The 23,066-nt window shown below is 44.6% G+C and overlaps 1 long non-coding RNA gene across 1 annotated transcript; it reads left to right on the forward strand.

Annotated features, from left to right (window-relative positions):
* Nucleotides 1-16,643: 16,643 nt before the first annotated feature.
* LOC121141149 lies at nt 16,644-19,886 on the forward strand. The gene is made up of 3 exons (XR_005878047.1): nt 16,644-16,692; nt 17,327-17,394; nt 19,577-19,886. It is a non-coding gene; the product is annotated as an uncharacterized LOC121141149 (long non-coding RNA).
* Nucleotides 19,887-23,066: the final 3,180 nt, after the last annotated feature.

The following is a 23,066-nucleotide window of genomic DNA, read 5'->3' on the forward strand; positions in this document are numbered from 1 at the left end:
ATTAAGTGGATACAGTACAGACCTATAATGCATTCAGCCCTCCTATATCTGGGGTTACACAGATGAGTAGTCAGTCAACTCAGTCTTCCCTCCCTACAAATTGTATCTACTGAGGAACTACCACACACAATTATTCCTTAAAAATTATAGCAGCTAGGTGTCACACTCTGGTGACAGGTACTCATGATGTGGAGCAGTGAAATAATTCACCAAGACGGAAGTAGAGAATTCATCAAATGCACTGCAGTAGCAGTAGCTAGCAGGCAAAACAGCAGAGAGAAACTACCAGCAGGGTTCTGAGGACTGCTTTTATGGTGGTGGTGGTGGTGGTGGGTCCTATAGAAACAGACAGCATCTCGATGTCATGGTTCCCAGGAACAACTGCAGTTGAGACTCTGGTTAGCAGCAGTCTGGCCTCGATGGTCTTACCCAAATTTAGATATGGCTTAGCATACTGTCCATACATTTACAACCTATGATGAATTGGGATCGCCCAGAGATGAGTTAAAGCATACAGAAGAGCAGAGAATGTTGGTGTGTCTGTGTCTGGTTGAGGTAGGAGGATCACTTGAGCCCAGGAGTTTGTGGCCAGCCTAAGCAAATAGCGAGACTCATTAAAAACAGAAGTGTGTGAATGGGGGCAACTCAGTAGTGTACATACAGGGCATATAGGTTAGAGGCAAATGTTACACCATTTTATAGTTCTTGAGCATTTGAGGGTTTTGGTGTACTAAGGGAATACTATGTGTAAGCCAGTTGCCCAGGGCAGATGGGGGAGGGGGACTGAAGAAAAGTACAAGCACTGTTTTAGGAAATCAAAGAGATCAGGGAGCTCCTCAGCTTAGATGTGGTACTATTCATGCGTCCATATCCCACTGCTCACTGTTTTACAGCATCCCAATACAGGTGGGACAAAACAGCACCTCCCATCCAGTTTGTCATGATCCCTAAGCTCTTAAAGCTGTGGGGTTTAATGAATGGGACACTAGAATCCAGAATCGGTGTTGATAAATGGAAAACTAGAATCAAGAATCCATGTTGATGAATGGAAAACTAGAGTCAAGAACCTGTGTTGAATTGGAAGGTGATGGCACCCACCTTTGATCCCAGCACTAGGGAGACAAAGGCAGGCAGATCTCTATGAGTTCGAAGCCAGCCTGGTCTACAGAGCAAGTTCTGGGACAGCCAAAGCTACACAGAGAAACCATCTCAAAAAATCAAACAAACAAAAAATTCTTGTTGAGGACAAATTAGCAGACAGCCAGAGCCTCTACCTAAAATGCTTCCCACCACTCCCAGCATCCCACAGTATAAACTCCCTAACCTCCCAGGTTTCATCAGAAGCTTCCTTTACAGTACGTCTTCCACTGCTACACTGTTGCAAATGACAGTCACCCACCCTTCCTGCTTTATTTTACTTGAAAGAATATATCATCTTTTTGTTTTGTTTTGTTAGACAGGGTTTCTCTGTATTGTTTTGGAGCCTGTCCTGGAACTCGATAGGTAGACCAGCCTGGCCTCCAACTCACAGAGATCCACCTGCCTCTGCCTCCCAAGTACTGGGATTAAAGGTTGGTGCCACCAATGCCAGGCCTGAATGTATCACTTTTTATTATTTTATTTTATTTTACTTTTTACGAGACAGGGTTTCTCGAATGTATCACTTTTATCTGACAGTGTACAGTTACTTGTTTAGTTTGCTTTCTTTTTTGTTTGGTGTCAGTGTGTGTGTGTGTGTGTGTGTGTGTGTGTGTGTGTGTGTGTAGGGTGCAGTTTAGGCAGGGTCTTATATTGCCTAGATTGACGTCAAACTCACTATATGTAGTTGAGGATGACCCAACTCCTGTACCCACTTTCCAAGTGCTGAGATCACAGGTAAACAATATCTTTTCCAGTGTTTAAGATTCTACGGATTGAACCCAGGGTTTCCTGCATTGTAGGCAAGTACTCTAACACCTTAGCCACATCCCCAGCCCTTAGGGTTTTTGTTTTTGTTGTTTTTACTCCCAATGAAAAATTAGGCCAGGCAGTGTTGGTGCATGCCTTTAATCCCAGCACTCTGGAGGCAGATGCTAGTGTGTCTTTGTGAGTTCAAGGCCAGGCTGGTTTACAGAGCTAGTTCAAGGACAGCCAGAGCTGTTACACGGAGAAACCCTGTCTCAAAAAACAAAAAAGAAACCAAGAAAAATTGATGAGGATGTAATTTGTATGTTTTATTTCCTACTTTCCAATGCCTACAAGAATATTTGAGTATTCAAAATTACCTGCTGATGTATAATTTGGTGTCTTAGTTAGGGTAACTATTGCTGTGACAAAACACTAAGATCAAAAGTAACTTAGGGAGGAAAGGGTTTGTTTCGCACACAGTTCCACTTTGCAGTTCATCATCAAAAGTAGTAAGTGCAGGAACTCAAGCAAGGCAGGGACCTAGAGGCAAGTGCTGACACAGAGACCATGGAGTGTTGCTGCTTACTAGCTTGCTCTCTTGAAAGGGGTAAACTAAACTCAAAGGCTTCACTTCTAATGATTTCTAAATAAAGGGATCAGACCCTCACTCAGCCCCCTGCTTTAGTAGCCATGACAGGCTACAGAAAAGACATGTAGGCCTCTGACACAAGGAAACTCCAGAGCCTCTGTCTTTTCAGAGTCTAGGGCCAAAACTGAACACAAAGAAACTCCAGACCCCACCTTCCCCCCCCCCCCACACACCCAGCCTCCTAGATACTTGGTTCCTGGGAACTGTTTGGTCACAAAAGAAACTCCAGGAAGGGACTAAAACCTCCCCTGTAGTCTCCAGGATATAGTTCTGAAAACTATTGGTATCTATGTACAACAGGCCACCTGCAAGTAATAAGACAATGCCATAGAAGCCACAGAAGGTTCCCTCTCAGCACTGACCAATGAGAATAATCAGTACTCAGGTATTTCATGCCAAAATACGACTTTGAGAAATTCTACTAATTGTTCCCAAATGTCAACCAATCAGAAACCAATCCGTACCTACTGATGTAATCCTGCAACTTTTGTCTATAAAACCTAGCAGTAGACAGGGAACTTCACTCCCTCTGGAGGCTGCTGCAACAGCTAGCCAGATGGGGTCCTTGTCATGGGTGGGTGAACAATTAAAACCTTGCTTTTGCAGTTTAGTGTGTCTACCTTCCTGGTGGTCTCTGGGGACTTTGCAACTTGGGCACAACACTCTATGGCTTGCTCAGCCTTCTTCCTTATGCTGTCTCAGTGTTTGTCGTGTGCTGTTTAAGCTTGCTGCAAGCGGACTCTGACATAAAAAAGGTCCTCCCTTGCCTCAGACTTTATGGCAAGTGTTCTCTGATCAAGTTGTCCCCCTGACTGTATAGCAGGGAGAGGGAAAACAGCAAAAAACTAAGAGTATTGAAAACATTGTGTCTTCGGGTTAAGGTAATATATACCTTTAATCCCAGCACTCAGGAGGCAGAGGCAGGCAGATCTCTGTGAGTTTGAGGCCAGCCTGGTCTACATAGAGTGTTCCAGGACAGCCAGGGCTACACACTGAGTGAGACCTTGTCTCAAAGCAAAAGCAAATAAACCAAACTAAAGCAAACCAAAACCTACCTTGTGTAGAAAGAGACTTTAAGGACTGCGCTGCCGCTAACCAGGTGCGGTTCACTAGAGGTGCATACGGATGTGGTAATGAAAGGGCGGTGAACTATGTTGCTAGCCATGCCCACTTTGGGCGTGTACAGAGGTGGGAATAAAAGATCGTGCAGGAGAGTACTCCTTTCGGCTTCCGGTTCTGTGGCAGAAAGCTGCGCTGGTTGCCCATTTTCTCTTGTAAGTAATTTCTACAATAAACAGTTACCTATACCCTCAACACGTGTGCTTGTTGTTACAACCTTGTATCCTTGAGGAGAGATAAAAAGTTAATCATCTCAAGCAGTACTATTGTTTTTCCCGTGGCATAAAAATTAATATCAGCAGAGGGGATGGAAAGCCAAGAACTCATTGCTACTCTTAACTAGGAATGACAGCATTACTACTTCTCTCCCAGTGGATTTCTGCGAATGTCTGAAGCTCTGAGTTGATGATGTCATCTTTGCTTTCTCAATCTGGCCACTCTGGTTGTCTCTGCATTTGTTGCAAGCACCTGCTCAGATGGTGTTCAGCTGTCTGCTTCATTATCAATTTGCTTCTTCCTATTTGTGCCAACTTTTGCTACATGCTTAAACTAACTCTTAGGAACTGACAGTGAAGCTGTCATTGTTCATTCTCCAACCTGTACAAATACCTAGGAAGAAGAGCTATTGCATCTGAGGAATGTGCTGACTCTTTTGTTTATAAATACGATTTTGATTCAAGCATCACATTTGATTACATTGCATTCAAACCCTAATTCTGAATACTGAAAAAATGCACAGAAGCAGCTGTTTTTAAATCACTACAGTTATATAGTTACAGAAGCATTTCTGTGCTCTTTTCTTGTATTAACAAGCAATGATTCCCAGTGGGCAGGATGGCTTAGCAGGTGGAGGCACTTGCTCCGTGCTGGCTGGTCTTATGTAAGCTTGACACAAGCTAGAGTTATCTGAAAGGAGGGAACCTCAATTGAGAAGATGCCTCCATAAGATCCAGCTGTAAGGCATTTTTGTTTTGTTTTGTTCGGCTTCGGGGTTTTTCTTTTCCTAACATAGTGTTTTTAATGATTATCTGGAAATTTCACATCATTTGCTCAGATCACACTCAATTCCCAGTCCTTGCAGATCCACTCCCCACCAAAGAAAGAAAAAAAAAAACAAAGAAGAAAAAAGTCCAGCTTGTGTTGCTTATATATCAGTGGAGCATGGTCAAACTTCAGTGACAACTGAGTCTTTCCCAACCTGCACCCCTGCTACACACCATCAATTGTGGAGAGCTACACTTCAGCATCTTTATCACTATTTTTAAGAGTTTTCTTTGATGGCTTTCCGTCTAGGTTGTTACTTTGTGTGTGTGTGTGTGTGTGTGATGGGGAGTAGGGGTTGTCATAGAAGCCTTCCATGTCCTTTCACAACTGTGAGCCTGCAGTCATCACTATCACTGTAGAAATGGCTTCCTTGCCCTTTATAGTCAGTGAGTGCATGGATCATAGACTTTTATGTTTTCTGGCAAGAACACAGGCCATGAACATGACCCCCAACTGCAGCAGGGCCATAGGCCCCAACATGGTCCTCTGCAGCAGCATGGATCACAGACAGCAACATGGCCTCAGGTGGCACCTCAGCTCACTCACACCAGCATGGCTTATGGACATTAATATGACTTCAGGTGGTGGCAGAGACCATGGACATCCAAAAGACCTTTAATAGCAACCCAGGCTGGGACATCAATACCACCCCAGCAGCAGCAGGACCATAGACACCAACATGGCCCCCAAGGGCAGCACGGACATTAATACAGCCCCAGGCTGCAGTAGGGGCCACTCCCATCAACATGGCCTTCTGGCAGCAACATAAACCACAGATACTATATGATCTCCTGCAGTAGCACAGAGTATGGACATCCATCTGGCCTCCAGTAGTGGCAGCTCAGACCAGGGACATTCACTTGAACCTCAGACTTCAACACAGCCTGGGGCAGGTGAGCACAGAAACCAATATGGCTTCCAGAGGTCTTTTGAGGATGTTCAGTCCAGAAAATGAACTATTCTTCATTTTGGAAATCTTGCTGTTGTTCAGAGCCAGGGCGATAGTTCGGCTAGGCAGTGTGTTGGGGGCTCAGTCTGCCGACCCTACTGGGTAGCAACATGATTTCCCATTGACTGCAGCCTTCTCTCACCTGTCACCAAAGTCAAGTCTTTAGTTCTCCCTCTTTCCCCGGAACACATGCCACTCCATCCCTCCATCTTTCCCATCTCTCCATCCCATATCTGTTCATCATAGCGGCAACTGCAGTGTGTCACACAGCATGTTTTTGCCCAAACAGCTTACATGCAAATATTCACTGCAACGAGAAGTTGGTCTGGTTCAAGTTTTCTGGTTTCTGACACATCATACATACTTGGACCATTGCTGAGAATCTTCTCCATCATCCTGCTGCTGCCCAGAGTCAGGGTGATCTTCTGCCTAGGTAGGGTATATGCCAGGGAACATAACCAGTTCAAGCCTGCACTCATTCCTGCCCTCCCTCTCAGATTTTGGAGCTTGACCTTTGTGCTTGTAGCCTACAGGCAGCACCACCAACCTGTGCTCTCAGTCTCTGCAGAGCAAGCAGAGCAGATGCCGTGCTGGGTGCTGGCTGATGGGCCTAGGATGGGGGGGATGACATCTGATTCTGCTGGACTGGTCCCTCCACTAGCTCCAGCAGCTTGTAGATGGAGTAGATGTTGTGGTGGACCTACTGAAAGCGGTCTCCCCGCGCCCTCCACAGGGTTTCTTTGTGTAGCCCAGCTGTCCTGGGTCTTGCTCTGTAGACTAGGTTGACCTCATACTCAGAGATCTGCCTGTCTCTGCCTCCCGATTGCTGAGATTAAAGGTATGAGCCACCACACCCAGCTAAAAGGCATTTCTTTTTCTTTTCTTTCTTTCTTTTTTTTTCTTTTTTTTTTTTTTTTTTGGTTTTTTGAGACAGGGTTTCTCTGTGGCTTTAGAGGCTGGCCTGGAACTCGTTTGGTAGTTCCAGGCTGGTCTCGAACTTACAGAGATCCACCTGCCTCTGCCTCCCAAGTGCTGGAATTGAAGGCGTGCGCCACCAACGCCCAGCTTAAAAGGCATTTCTTAATTGGTGACTGATGTGGGTGCTGACCCAGGCTAGTAGCAGTGAGTTCTCTAAGAAAGCAGGCTGAACAAGCCATGGAGAGCAAGCCAGTAATTGACAGAGATCTGAGTGCCTCTGCCTCCTGAGTGCTGGGATCAAAGGCATGTGCCACCCCTGCTGGGAGAGAAGGAAGTCTTAATAAGGAATTAGCTAGATCAGTTTGGCCTGCAGGAATGTTTGCAGTTGATTGCCTTGTTAGTTAGTGTAGGAAGATCCAGCCCACTGTGGGTGGCACCATTTCCTAGGCAATTAGGAGAGGAGAAAGCTAGCTGAGAGCAAATAAGCAAGGATGTGTTTATCCTTCCTTTGCTCTTGACTGTAGATGGGATGTGACTAGTCACTTGAGTTCCTAACTTGATGTCCCTGAAACAATGAACTATTACTTGGAATTATAAACCAAATAAGCCCCTTTGTCCCCTCAACTACTTTTTCTCCCAGGATATTTTCTCATACCAACAGAAATGAAACTAGAACAGAGTACCAGGACAGATTTTACCTCCTGCTGTAGAAACAACATGAACCTGATAAAATACAAGAAGCAATGTTTTTGTTGTTTCTTTTTGGTCTTGCTTGCTTCTTTTTTGCAGCATCAGAGGTTAAACTGAAGGCCGTATGTCTGCTAAATGGGTGCTTTGTAGGTGAGGTACATCCTAAACCCTCTTCTTACTTTTTACTTTCTAACAGGATCTCACTAGCTGCCCAAGTTGGCTCTAACATTCGATCCTCCTGCTTCATCCTCCCAAGCAGCTGAGATTACAAACAGGCATGGCTCAGAAACAATGACTTTCAGACACTGGGAAAGAGTAGAGGCAGACAGACGGCCCGACAGGTAAGAGCACATGCTGCTCTTGCAGAGGACTTGGGCTCAGTTGCCAGTACCTTCACAGTGGCTAACAACCACCCATAACTTCTGTTCTAGAGGACCCAATGCCTTCTTCTTGCCCCTGCAAGCACTGCACATGTGGTGCACAAACATACGTGTAGGCAAAACACCCATACACATTAAATAAAAATAAAGTAAGATTCATAAAAAATATAAACACTGGGAAACAAGTGCATAACTGTGACCTGGACAGAAAGGATAGAAAGAAACTGAGCTAATGGCCATGTGGGTTACTGCTTAGACAAAAGCTTGCAACCTGCAGGTCAAAGGTAGGAGCCAGAGCTTCTTGGTCCCAACACGGATAGGATATTTCAGGGATGGCTAAGTCTTGGTAAACTGGGGAGGCTGGCATTAAGAATACACAGAGGTGGGGCTGGAAAGATAGCTCAAGTATCTGCCACAAACCTGACACCCCCAAGTTTGATCCTCAGGAAAGCATGGTGGAAGGAGAGAACTAATTCCCCAGAGTTGTCCTCTACCCTACACACACACACACACACACACACACACACACACACTGAAATAAACTATAACTTAAAAATAATAAAGAATACAGAGAGGTAGTGATGGCTAGAATGCACAGGACAGGTGACCAAAAGGCTGCTAATTGCATCTTCCAGAAATCCACTAGCAACTAATAAAACAAACTGAACATGTTAAAAACATACAAGTAAAACTCAGGTACACCAGTCAGATTTCAAGAGGTCTGTAGCTCATGTATGTAGCACAGACACCAACACTGGAGCAATATGGAGGAGACTGCACATCCTTGCACAAGGGTGACACACAGACACAAGGATGACACATGGAGAGAATAAGCACCACGTATGACTGCCGACTGCTGCTGTTGGGTATGGCAGACAGATGCAGGGAGAACAATGAATACATTGGCATATCTTAGGATCTTGTCCTTCTGAGTGGAAACTGCAGAGAACTACTGGTAAGGAGGAAGGATAGGTGATATGCATAATTGATCCAGGGGATTGGGCCGGTGTAACCACTTTCTCCTTGACATTATGAGATCCCTGACATAAAAACCATGGCAGGCAAGTAGTTAAGTCATTATGGGGTCTCAAACCAAGGCTCAGACAGGTGCTTGTTGATAGTTGGGATCCACCAAACAAGACTGCTAAGAACCTCAGGCCTCCAAGTTACCAAATGGGCACACAGTGTATAAAGCCTCTCTTCCAGCTAGAATTTTCTTCTCATATTTCAAGTAGTCTCTAGGCCAACCCTACCAACACATCCTCATCACTGGACATCTGCAGGACATGAGCATGGACATTTGGGCATGGATGCAGAATGGTCAGCTACGGATTCTCTGTGACAACTCTTCATTCAGTACGCAGTGCAAACTCACTGGATCTTGGTATTTCCATTTAGCTCAAGATAAGGAACACACTGAGATTGACACCATGTGGTAAGCCTGGCTTGTTTGTCTGCCAAGGACACTGTAATTGGAGGTTTGTAGCAGAGACTAGGGATGGCTCTGTGTCCCACTAAGACCAACTAAAGAAACAGTGTGGTGTAAAGCAGAGGAAGGAAATGTAATCAATGTGCATTGGAAAGAGAGATGAAAAGGGGGTGCTTTGCTCATCTTTAAGGTTTAAGTACAAGAGCTGGAGCAGAAGGAAAGGATACAGATAATTAAGGAGCCCTGACCAAGTCCCAGTTGGCCAATGTCTCAGCTCTAGTCTGCCAAGATGGTCTAATATATTATCAGTCTGCTCATTATTGTCATTGCCTGACAGGGCCAACCCAGTTCCTACAAGATGCTCATTTCTGCTCCAGGGTACAGCCTTGCTGTCATGGATAACAGTCCTCTTTTGGAGGTTGTTCTGTGCTAAGAGGCTCTCTTCTCCTGAAATCCAAGCTGACTTTAGGTTTAGGATCCTGCCCGCTTTCTGCTTTCAGCCTAGGGGAGCGATGAGATAGATTAAGTAGAGAGACACTCTGTTAGTGTCTAATACCTGTGCATAATAAAGCAAGCGTCTGGTCCAGAGTAAAGATGACAGGCACAAAATGAAGGCAGAGGGACCAGGCTTCTGTCCTGTGTTTAGTTACCTTGCTGGCCCAAGTGGGCAGCAGATGTTCTTTAGCAGGAGCAGCTTCTAAGTGTCTCTTATTTCTTTTTCCTTTTATTGATTTTTTGTGACTTTCACATCTTGCTTTCCAATCCCCCTTATCTCCCTGTCTTCTTGCATCTACCCTATGTCCTTGTAACCTCCCTGAAAATCAAAACCATATTAAAAACAATAAAACAAACCCCAAAACAAACAAAACAAAGGGAAAAAAGAATCTTGTGGAAAGCTGTAATGTGATCCATTGAGTCACAGTTTACCCTTTAGTCCATTCATCTTTGCTTGCAAGTGTCCATTGCTATGAGTCATTGGTCTGACATGAGGCCCCTGGTTTCTGCTATACCTCCAGTAATGGACTCTCACTGGGGCTCCTCTTGGATATCCTGTTATTGTCCTGTGTCATGGAGGTCCTGCTGTTTTGGTCTGCAGTTTCATCCCCTTCACATGCTCCAGTAGTTCACAAATGAGGTGGATGTTGGGTTGAGCCAATTCATAGTCCTGGGTTGATAAGCTCATTAGCTTGTCCTCATCATCAGTACCTAGGCAAGGTCTCCAGCGCTGCCCAGGCTAGTTCACCCGATGCACACACAGCAAGGAGCAGGGCCGGTTCTGCTCTCAGATCCTCAGATTCAGGTCCCCCTCACTCGTATCATCAGGACCAACCCTACCGTTTTGCCCAGGCAAGGTGCAGGGCCCTCTGTCTTAATAGTTGCAGAGTGAGTATGAAGGGGTAGTGGGGTCAGCTGTCCTGCTCTCATGCCTTCATGGCTGGCTCACCTGTGCCCCTGACAACAGGGTCAGCCCTATTGTGCTGCCCAGGCATGGTGCAGGGTCCGGTCTCCTGTGTGCTACAACTGGTATGGAGCAGGGCTAGGTCTCTCACTCTCCTGACCCCGGGGTCAGGTCTCTTGCCTGACACAGGTAGCAAGGGGTGGAGGAGTGGCATCTTTTCCTCACCCATGTCACTGCATAGTCGAAGAGGTGGGTGGTGGGGAGTCAGCTCTCCTGTTTTCACGCCCTCGTGCCCCCAGGGCTGGCTCGCCCTAATCACAGGGTCAGCTCCAGTGTGCAGATTCCTTGCTGGCAACTGGAGCCATGGACACCACCTAAGATCCCTGGAAACCCGAGGGTCATGGCCTAGACATGACCCTAGGCCGTGGCCCATGCCCAGACATCACCATGGCTACAAGGGGCAGAGCTAGCCACCCTGATCAGCTTGGTCCCAAGCACAGCACAGTCCTCAGACATTGACATGGTATGAGGTGGCCAACCAGACCCTGGTCATCTGTATGGTCATTGATGACAACAGGAGCCCGGGACATCAACTCAGACCTTGGCTGCTGTAGGGCCACAGACCCCATATGGCCAGATCTGCCTCTCTCCCCAGCCCATGAACCATTCCATCTCTCCCTCTACCTGCCCATCCTGCACTCTCTCACCACACTGGTGCCCAACCACCCAGCCCTAGGGCTCTTAGTTGGGTCATAGGTGGTGCTTGGTTGAGTACCACTTGCCCCAGCCACAAGGGAGTAGTTACCTTTCCTTTCTCCCTTGCCCAGGCATAGAGACCTTAGACAGCACTTGGTATGACGATGCCTGATGGCCAGGGGTCAGATGCACCAGCCAGCTGCTGGTTAATTGTGACCCCCCAGACCAAAAAGTCTGGGGGAACACCATCTTCTAAGTGTCTCTTATAACTCCACTTACAACCAAGAGCCTAGAAGGGCACCAACCTGAATAACAGCTAGTGACACTCTCCGAAGTTCATCTGTTTGGAAATAGCAGAATTTACCCACAGACCAGGAAACGATGGGTATACTCAAGAAAGTTGAAATAAGGGGAAGAATTTAAAGGCCAGAGAGTGATGGGGGTATATCATAGTGGCCATGCCCCTGCCTCACATGTTATGAGACCCTAGGTTTGAACCCCAGCACTGAAAAGGAAAACGAAAAAAAAATGGACCCACAACTACTTCGATGCAGAGTTCATTGGTCTTGGAGACTGTGGTGGTTTGAAAGAAAAATGCCACACCCCCCTCACACTCATAGGGAATGGCACTATTAGGAGGCGTGGCCTTGTTGGAGGAAGTGCGTCATTGGGGGTGGGTTTTGAGGTCTTGCTATCTGCTAAACTGGATGTAGAACTCTCAGCTACCATGTATGCCTGCATGCCGCCATGCTTCCCATCATGATGACAGATGGACTAAACTTCTGAAACTGTCAACTAGTCCTAATTAAATGTTTTCCTGTATTAGAGCCGCAGCAGCCATGGGGTCTCTTCACACACTAACGGCAGGAACTGGCATCAGGTGGGGGTGCTACTTTGGGTCAAGTAGTCCCTTCAGAGCATCGCTTTCAATTGTAGCAGCTTTAAAGGATATTAGAAGTAAGCATTGCTACAGAAATCTGTGCATATTCTGAAACTAGCAATTCATGAGATACATCTAAAACAAGAAAAAAAAAGCCTCTTCCCAGTTGTTACAAAGTTCTTGACAGATGACCCATCAGTGAACACTTCCAGCTCTAGTTTTGTCTGGGTCTGACAAGAATGACTGCATCTTGGTGTCATCTGTTTTCACAAGGGAAAACAAGGTAACCTGGTGGCACTTGAGATTGAGCTTCTGGACCACCCGGGCATGCGGAGCCACCTGCTGGCTTCAGAACCGCCTTTGCCTTGGAAACCGTTCCTGAAGGCTGTCCTTACTCAGCAGTGCGGTATGACACTGTGACCCTACAGAACTGCTTTGAATCAGGTCTTGGGATAGAGACACACTGATCTTCAAACCTCTATGTTCACAGAAAGCTCGCTGACCATCAGTGAGGATGTGTAAAGGTCCTTGAAGCTGAGAACAGACCACATGTGGAGCTTCAGATAAGGGCTTCTCAAATAGATCATCCCAGGTTTGCTTTTACTTTGTAGTGTCTGAGAAAACCCAACCTGGGTCCACTTCCCAACTCAGGGCCATGTTAACTTCCCATATATAAATCCTGTTTGACTAAGTCTACAAAAGGCTGCTTCGTTTAAGTTTTCTTACACTCTGCATCCCTTGGTTCTGTGGACCCCCTGCCTCTCTGTGTGCTGCTTATTGTTTTGCTTGTTGTAGTGTTAGGCATGCCCCCCTCCCTAGGCCTTTGCCTGTGTTGGGAAGCCCAGGTTCCTCTGATAAGATGCCTCACTTGCTGCTCGGAAGTTGAAACACTGTGTGTGGGTGGACTATAGGGTTGGCCCTGATCGATTTTGTTAGAACTGGGACCAGTGTGTTGATAGTTCGATGGATAAGAAAGAAGTTTTAGAGCCATAGAAAGAGCAAAGTATAGAAGGATAATCACAGAGCCTTGTGTACTTTAAAACAGAAACACTAGGCCAGTGGGATGGCTCAGAGGGTAAAGGTGCTTGCCGTCAAACCTGACTACCTGAGTTTGATTCCTGGGACCCTCTTGGTGGCAGGAGAGAACCAATTGCCAAATCCTCTGACTTCCACATGTTTGTGGTGGCATGCACACCTACGTGTACCTAAATACATAATAATAATTTCAAAAACCTTTTAAAAAAAACAAACAAACCCATGACGCCTTGCTCCCTTGAGCAACCATCACAACAGTTGTCCTTTCAAATGGATGCTGAGGACATCTTATCAAAATATATACTTGAGGCTGGAGAGATGGCTCAGTTGTTGGCTCCACTCCAGAAGTATCTGACACCTCTGTCCTCCAGAGGTACCTTTACAGACAGATACATATATGCAATTATAATTAAAATCAAATAAATCCTAGGAAGTGTACACTGGAATCTCTTTCCAGATGAAATAGCCTTTAAAGCATCTTTTTCTAGGGCACCAGAGGTATGGTTTAGTGATAAAGTATTTCCTTGGCACGAGTGAGGCCCTGGGTTCCATCCTCAGCACTGAAACAGTAGAATATATATATATGTATATGTATATATATGTATATATATGCATGCATGCATGTATATATGTATGTATGTATGCATGTAAGAATCTTTGGTTCATGTTTTGTCTCCCCTCTTTCTCTTCCCCCCTTCTCCCCCCTCCTTACTGTCTTCCATTTCTGTGGATCAAATCTAGTATCTCGCACATACTAGGCAAAGGCTGTATTTCTGAGTTACATTTGACCTGGGTGTGAGGTCCTTGGCTGGAGACTGGCCCTCCCTCACTGGGTGGAGGGGGTGTCTCACTTCCAGTGGTCCCTCATTTCAGATTAGATGCAGTCTTGACATTCCTGGAAGACCATGGAAACTGTCCCATGGCTGATTCTACTCCCCGAGACTGCAGTAGGCAGTCACTAGGTGGAGCTCTAGAGACGCCTGAAATGCACTGGGCGGGGCAGTTGCTGCAGCAGCATCCAGTGCTCCATATTTTTTGTTTAATTGGTTGGTTTTTGTTTTTTTGAGACAGGGTTTCTCTGTGACTTTGGAGGCTGTCCTGGAACTCGCTCTGTAGAGCGGGCTGGCCTCGAACTCACAGAGATCCGCCTGCCTCTGCCTCCTGAGTGCTGGGATTAAAGGCATGAGCCACCAACGCCTGGTCAGTGCTCGAGGTTTATCTCTTTACTCTTCCACTGGGCCCTTCTCACGCATTCCCAACCTCTCTTATAGACACTGGAGGTCATGCTTAACAAAATGGGGAGAGCATCTGGGGGCCCCTGGTGTGCTGTTTGAAGTTTATATTTAAAATTTGAGAGGACTGGCATATGAAATGTGCATCCAGGCTGGCTTGACCAGGCTTCAGCTGACTTCCACAACAAAGGCGTTCCAAGTGTTATCCCTGCAACCTGTTACAGTAGTGGGTTTTATACTGGAGTTGGCGTGTCCTTCCCCCATCACTTCCTATGTCAGAGGAACCCCAGAGGAGCGTGGCTTGGCTGTAACAACTAGATTCCAGGTATGAGCCCATTAACCTGTCTGTGCTAAAGACAGGATTTCTTATGTGTGCAGTGGGTGGTTGGGATAGTAGCGATATCTTGTTGGGTTAGACTAAAAGCCACGGTGGGTCTTTGAATTCCTGAAAGAGAGTGTGGGGATCCTGGCTAAATGACCATACTTCGGATTGTGTTTGGGACTCGTCAGTCACAAAGAAGGGGTAACCAGATGGTACCAAAGTCCCCACTAAGTCTCATGAAGGGGCAGGATATTCTCTGAGGAGAATTGTCCCCTCAGTTCCATATATGAAATTCTAAAGTGAGTATGTGAGGGAGACAGATGAGTTAAATAGGAGGGAACGGGAGCTGAATTACCAGGTGGAAGCAGGAATGGTGTAGAGAAGTTTGGGTTGGGTGGAGGCTTATGTTGCATCCAGAATGCCATCTGCGGCTAAGTTTAAAGAGACAGGCTAGTGTAGGAGTCAAGTGGGACACATATGACATCCCTCTCACAGCTGAGAGATCATGGTGCCTTGGATGCAGGGGATCTCAGAGTTATTTTCTAAATTATGCCAAAAGAGGGCATGGTTACAGCGTAACGGGCCATGAGATGGCATCTTGGAGTGGGTATAAAGGGAAATTTTGTTAGAAAGAAAAATAAGTTCCTTTTGAGAGTCTGAGGGTCAGATTTAAGCAAATATTTTGACATCCCACAGCTGAGTCATAGGGAATGGAGGGAGCAAGACCCATTGTTTGGGTCCTACCAGAGGTGCAATTTTCACCTAGAAAGTTGTCTTTATTCTATTAGCAGATTTTACTTGACATAATGAAAGCCAATGAAGAGGAAAGGCATCAAGATCAAAATAAAAAAAGCACACTTCAGTAGAAACAGTTAAGTGTTCAGAACTACACACACACACACACACACACACACACATACACACACACACACACACACACCACAACATTTTCTGTAGCATTATTCACCAGGACAGGAAGTCAACTGTAACAGCAGCTCCTCACAGAACATGATCAGAAAATTAAGATCTCTAGAGAGGTCAAAACACTAATCCAACCATCACGACATTTTAGGTTTTAAATATAGTATAAGTAACATTTACTGAGCATAGAACCTAGAGGCCACACACCTTTAATCCCAGCACTCGGGAGGCAGAGGCAGGCAGATTTCTGTGAGTTCGAGGCCAGGCTGGACCGACAGCCTCCAAAACAATACAGAGAAACCCTGTCTCGTAAAAACCAAAAACCAAAACAAAACAAAAAACCCCAAAAACAAACAAACAAACAAACAAAAAAAGAATCTAGAGGCCAATTTTCTGATGAAAGTAGTCTTTCTAGATTCTATGCTCGTCACTCTCACATAGACATGCGTACATGGGAAATTGGAAGCTAAGATCTATATCCTTAGCTGGGATCACCTTGTTTACTATAATATTTTCAAGTTCCATTCACTTTCGTGCAAATTGCATAATTTGATTATTTATGGCTGGATAAAAATCTCATTGTGTGTGTGTTCCATAAGACTGATTTCATTTCTTTGCCACTTGGAATAATTAGAAAGCATCCCATGGATACAACAATCGTCCCTATTGTCCCCTCAACCAATCTCACTGGACTGAGTCAGGTGAGGTGTACTCTAGGCAGGGTGTTCCCTGAGAGGTGAGACCCTTTCCACTTGTGCAGGTGACACTAGTGTCACTCTGGATCCAACCTGGCCATTTATTCAGGTCAGACTGACCTCAAAGGGAAGCTCATGTATTGAAACGGGCCACAAATCATTTGGGAGGGAAAGAGAAGTGGGAACCACTGTCCTGGAGAAAGAAAAAGTGTGGTCATCTGTAGGTCTCTTGAGACAGGAGTCACCAGGAGGAAATGACGGTACGAACACAGCCCCACACTTTGATTCCACCCAATGTGTAGAGCAGTGGCTAATGCTAGGGTGAGGAAGGGAAGTGAGAGGGTGTGGTGTGTACACTAAATGTGACAGTAAACCACGAGAGAGGGCTTTGTTAGAAGGGAAAGCCTGAAACCATGGAGACCATGACGAGGCCTTGATGTAGGAGAGGTAACTTAAAGGAAAAAAAGAGGGGAAAGCAGGACAGAGAGCTGTCACATGCAGCAGGGCTATGAGAAGAAGACAAAAGAGAGGAGAGCAGGGGAGAGAAGAGGAAGGGAGAGGAGGGGAGAGAAGAGGAGAGGAGAAGAGGGGAGGAGAGGAGAAGAAAGGGGAGGGAAGAGAGGGGAGGGAGGAGAAGAAAGGGGAGGAGAGGAGAAGAGAGGGGAGGAGAGGAGAGGAGAAGGGAGGAGAGGAGAGAAGAAGAGGGGGAGGAGGGGAGAGGAGAAGAGGGGAGGAGAGGAGAGAAGGAGAGGGGGAGGAGGGGAGAGGAGAAGAGGGGAGGAGAGGAGAGAAGGAGAGGGGGAGGAGGAGAGAGGAGAAGAGGGGAGGAGAGGGGGAGGAGGGGAGAGGAGAAGAGGGGAGGAGAGGAGAGAAGGAGAGGGGGAGGAGGGGAGGAGAGGAGAAGAGAGGGGAGGAAAGGAGAGAAGAAGAGGGGGAGGAGGGGAGAGGAGAAGAGAGGAGAAGAGGGGAGGAGAGGAGAGGAGAAGGGAGGAGAGGGGGAGAAGGAGAAAAGAGAGACAAGAAGAGCTAGAAAGCCAGAACAAACCTGCCCACTTTCAGAGAAATCTGTTACTTTCATAAGTTTTCCCAGGGAAAGCGAACCTGCCCATGACTTAAAGGCATCAGAATTACTTGCTCAGAGGTGCAGAGGTAAGGAAGAGTATTTGTTTATAAGTCCCTGCTACATTTGCAGGAAGTAGAGACCACAGCCACAGGGGAGGTGTAGCTGGAGGGTCTATGGTCTAAATTTCCCAGCCTTTCCCCCTTTGTATTTACAAAATAAACAGGAATAATTTTATAGGACAGATTTGAGCCTCATGGTTCTTTGAGCTTGACTGGGATGTAGTAGATTGGGATGGGCCTGGTCCCAGACTGACATCCAGATCCACAGACCAGGAGAACATCACCCATGTAAGTCCCAGTGGCATGCCGAATGACAGTGTGGGTAAACTGAGTTGTCAGGGGGTTTACAGAGGAGTCTGAAGCAGTAAGAATCAAAGCTTGGTCAAAGAGTAAGCACAGCTCCTTTGGTGAAGTTGTAGTACAGGTACAGCTTCTTTGGGAACCATCACTGCATCTGGGACCGGCATCACACTGGCCACACATCATGTTTCTTGTATGTGACAATGTTGTCCTATGTGGCTGGAAACTTTTCCCAGGTCTGTTAAAGATGGGGCTGAATAGTGAGGAATGTGGATTTTTGGGAGACAGAGAAGTTATTGTCAAAGCCATTACAAAATAAATTCCTGGATCATGTGAGGCTATTACCCTAATCCAGTCTGTTCCTCCCTCCCCTTGTTTCTGAAATAAGAGTTACACGAAAATCTTAGAATTAAAACAATCAAGAGGCCGGGCGTTGGTGGCGCACACCTTTAATCCCAGCACTTGGGAGGCAGAGGCAGGCGGATCTCTGTGAGTTCGAGGCCAGCCTGGTCTACAAGAGCTAGTTCCAGGACAGCCTCCAAAGCCACAGAGAAACCTTGTCTCGAAAAACCAAAAAAAAAAAAAAAAAAAAAAAAAAAAAGAAATCAAGAATGCAGTGTGACTTAAAGAATAATGGTTGCAGATGTGAGGGCCATGTTTTCATTTAGAATTGCCAAGTTAACTTAGAGTGTCCCCAATTATAGTAAATGGTATCAAAGTTAAAATAGTAACAATAAATTAATATGTAGGCATGAGCCCTGTAAACATAAAGACTTGATTTAAGCAATGTAGGAGGTCTGGGAAAGCAAGCAATTGTATCAAAATGTGATTGAAATAAAGCCACAAGGGTTGGAGAGGTGGTTCAGTGGTTACAGCACTGGCTGCTCTTGCACCCAGGTTTATTTCTCAGCACCCACACAACGGCTCACAGCTACTCTAGTTCCAGGGGATCCGATGTCCTCTTCTGGCTTCCATGGGCACCAGGCACATATGTAGTACACAGACAAACTTCCAGGCAAATGCTCAATTACTTTTGTTTGTTTGTTTTTCGAGACAGGATTTCTCTGTGTAACAGCCTTAATTGCCCTGGAACTAGCTCTGTAGACCAGGCTGGCCTCAAACTCACAGAGTTCCAACTGCCTCTGCTTCCTGAGTGCTGGCATCAAAGGGGTGTACCACCTCTGCCCAGTATACTCTTCTTTTTAAGACACAGAATCATTGTATTTAAAATATGCGTAAAAACAAAGCATAATTTTTACCAACTGAGGCAATTTTTATGAAGCAAATGTTTAAATGTCTCCTCAGTATAGAAGAATCTTTAGTCTAGAGAACTAAAAACAACAAGTACAATAGCTTTTAGGATTTGTCCATTAAAATAACTTGGTGATTAAAAAGGTAACTTTTATAATTATCATGTAATTTAGACAAGATTGCACCAGCTATAAACAATTTTTTAAATAGAATTCTTCTCACTGTTATGGTAGTGGCTGCCCAATGAGAAAAAATATAAGAATGTTTATTATAAATGTTAAGAACAGATACTTACAAAAATTAACAACTTTTGTGTGACACTCAGATAAATATCAGAAAAAAGACCCAAACCATTAAAAAAAAATCCCAGTGTGTCAGTATCCTCCAAGTAGTCATTTGATAAAATACAGTCATTCAGTGCTTGTAAATGTTACCATGATGATGTTAAAGAAAACTGTATTGTTTCAAATAGATGTTTGATATTAATGAGAACAGGATATAGAAACTGGCCTTGTGCTCTTCTACAGGGTAGAGGGTCCTGAAAGCTGTTCTCTGACTAAAGGCCAAGATGTCCTTGTTCCTGTTATCAGTTCTGTTCTTGCTGAAGGCCAGAGATGCCATGTTAGATGCCTAACATGTTTTGGTCCTGCATCCCCAGGGGCCAGGAGTATTAGGAGGGAGTTCTGGCTTCTCATCATCTCTCTTCCCCGGAATAATCGTCCTTCCTGGAAACTGTACCTGAGGGTGTGATGAAAACTGAGAGGCACCTGGTCACCTTGAGAGTGGGCCAACTGGACTGACCAGTTTCTCCTTCTCCATGCTTCCAGACAGCAAAGCCTTATAAACACCAGTATGAGAACCCTGAATGGAACCCTACTTCAGGTGACCCACCCCTTCTGTACAAGACCTGTGTTTTCTCTTTTCCTTAAGCTTTCACTTACGAATCTGTGATAAAGCTTTCCAAAAACTCAACCGTTCTGGTCCATGAATTCGATTCCTCACATTTTCAAGGGAAGAACCCAGAGACCATGGGCTGGGTGGAAGTTTAGTGTGACCATGAGCATCCAGAACCCTACCTACCAAGTTAAAGGCAAGAGAGAAAGCCTCTGCCAAGCTGACAGGTACCCTGATTTCCCCATATCATCAATGCTATGTGTTGAACTTTTACCTCAGACTCTGACTGGATAAACAGAAGCCTAAATTCAGCCTTCCTCAGGAATCATGTAAAACCAATTTCTGTTTACCAGGAAAACCACCTTCTCCCTCATCTTCCCAAATAGCTAACTACCTCAAGGGCACCTGGTTCCTTATTAATCCTAACAGCCTGCATCAGCTCAACACTCCTGCCACCTTTAATCTGGGTCACGCCTGCTGGCAGCATGGATAAAGGACTTGGGAGAAGGAAACTTGGATTTTCTACATAGAGAGATTAATTTTATAAGTTTTGTTTCTCTAGAAAATCCAGACTAAAACAGATTTTGGTACCAGAAGTGGCTCTAGAGCAACAGAAGTGTAAAGTATTTTAAGTATCTTGCCTTGAATAGGCTTTCTAATTTGCCAACACCTACAATATATAATAGAAACACATTTGCTGAGAAAGAAATTAGGGAAAATACCTAGGACTTATCCTAACTAAAAAAGTGAAAGACCTCTAGAGACAGTGAAACTTTTAAGACACTGAAAAAATTTAAATAGCTGGTGAAATGGCCTTAGTGGGTAAAGGTGCTAATTGTAGAAGTCTTGTGACCTGAGTTTGATCCTTGTGGATAACAGGGGAAGGAAAGAACCAATTCTACAAAGTTATCCTCTGACTTCTACATGTAGACCATGGCATGCATACACACACACACACACACACACACACACACACAATCCATTTTAATTAAAAAAGAAAGAAAATAAAGAAGATACAATGAGCCGGGCGTTGGTGGCGCACACCTTTAATCCCAGCACTCGGGAGGTAGAGGCAGGCAGATCTTTGTGAGTTCAAGGCCAGCCTGGTATACAGAGCGAGTTCCAGGACAGCCTCCAAAGCCACAGAGAAACCTTGTCTCGAAAAACAAAACAAAACAAAACAAAAAAAGAAGATACAATGATAGAAAGACTTTCTATCTATGCTTCTGGATTGGCGGAATTACTATTGTAGCATGGATATGTTACCAAAGGTAATGTGCAGGTTCAATTCAATCCCCATTAAAATTACAATGATATTCCTCAAAGAGCTATAAAAAGCATACATTTGCAAGGTACTGGGTGTGGTGTTGCATACCTTTAATACTAGCACTCAGGATGCAGAAGCAGGCCTATCGCTGTGAGTTTAAGAACATTGTGGCCTACTTAGAGACTGCCACAAAAAAACCCCAAAAAATCCTAAGAAAACAACAACAACAAAAAAGGACCATGCATTTCTAAGCAGAAAGGATACTCAGATGCATCACAGTACCTAACTTCAAATTATACCACAGAGCTAAAGTGACAAAGATGGTGTATACTGGCACAGAAGCAGACATATTATAGTCATCTAATTTTTGAAAATACTTCAGAAAAAAGACACCCTATTAAATAAAACTGGATATTGAAATACAGAACTCCCAAAAGTTGTCCTCTGACATCTACACAGACATCATAGTTGCTAGAGGAAAACATAGATATAGGAATCGCAAAAAACTTCCCAAAGAGGAGTCCTACTCACTGTTTGCAGGAATGTAACCTCCTACAGATAGAATGGAATCCAGCATGAAGGTTTCTCAAACAGATAAAAATAGAATTATCAGGTGACCCACTATACTACTCCTGGCCATATGCCAAAGGATTTCATATCCTACCACAGAATCATCTCCAGATGGGTCAAAGTCCTTAATCTCATTCCTTGTAATAGATCTAAACAATTATCCCATCTTGTTTCAACTTTGGAAAGTAATGTTCATCTATAGATATTCATTCATTTATTTTAGAATTTCCAATTTAGTGGAATATAGGTTTTAAAACTATGTCATAATGATTTTCCAACTTTCACTGGTATCTATTGTATTGTTTCTCTTTACCTTTCTAATTTTATTAATTCAGGTGTTTTCTTTCTTTTGTTTTATTTAGATAAGTTTGCTGATCATGTTTATCTTTTCAAAGAAGCAACTCTATCACATTCACTCTATTGTTTTCATTCTTGTTTTAAATTTATTTTATGTATATGGGTGCTTTGTTTACATGTATGTCTGTACAACACAAGTGCCTGGTTCCTGTGGAGGCCAGGAGAAGTTCTTAGACTCCCTGGAGCAGGAGTCACAGACAGTTGTGAGCTGTCGTTAGGGTGCTGAGAATTGAACCTGGGTCCTCTGGAAGAGCAGCCAGTGCTCTTAACCACTGAGCCATCTCTCCAGCCCTAGGTTTATTTGTTTATTTGTTTGTTTTTCTGTGCTGGGTAAGAGATAGGGAACTAGTTTCATTCTTCTACATGTGGACATCCAGTTTACCCAGCATCATTGGTTGAAGAGGTGTCTTTTGGGAATCTTTAATAAAAGGCAGGTGACTGTAACTGTATGCATTTATGTCTGTGTCTTCTCGTCTAGTCCATTGATCCATGTGTCAGTTTTGTGTCACTACTATGCTTTTGTATTTCTAAAGTTCTGTAGTCTAACTTGAAATCAGGCAGGTGATGAATGACTCCAGCATCCTTTGTGCTCAGATGGCTTAGCTTAGGCTATCCCAGGTATTTTGTGGCTTACAAATGAATTTAATTTTTTTTACTTCTGTGAAGAATGCCTTTGAAATCTTGAAGGAGATTGCATCAACTGTATATTACAAATAAGAATACTTGGATATCTTACTTTCATGTTTGTATCCCTGTTATTTCTTTCTCTTATCTTATTGCTTTAGCTAAGACTGTTCAAATATTGTCTTGAATAAGGGTGAGTAAAGTGGGCACCCTTACTCCAGATTGTCAACTAAATGTTTGTATCCCCCTTTCCTACAATGCTGACTGTTGGCTTATTGCGCAAAGCCTTCATTGTGCTGATGTGTGTTCCTTATGAAGAAATATCAGATTTTTTGTTAAAAGTCTTTTCTTCATCTATTGAGATGTTCATGCAGTTTCTTCCTTAAAGCCTATTTATGTGATTTATATGCACCATTAAGTGTTTATTTTAGATACC

This window comes from Mesocricetus auratus, unplaced genomic scaffold (genome assembly GCF_017639785.1).
Source record: "Mesocricetus auratus isolate SY011 unplaced genomic scaffold, BCM_Maur_2.0 Super-Scaffold_100007, whole genome shotgun sequence".
Lineage (NCBI taxonomy): Eukaryota > Metazoa > Chordata > Mammalia > Rodentia > Cricetidae > Mesocricetus > Mesocricetus auratus.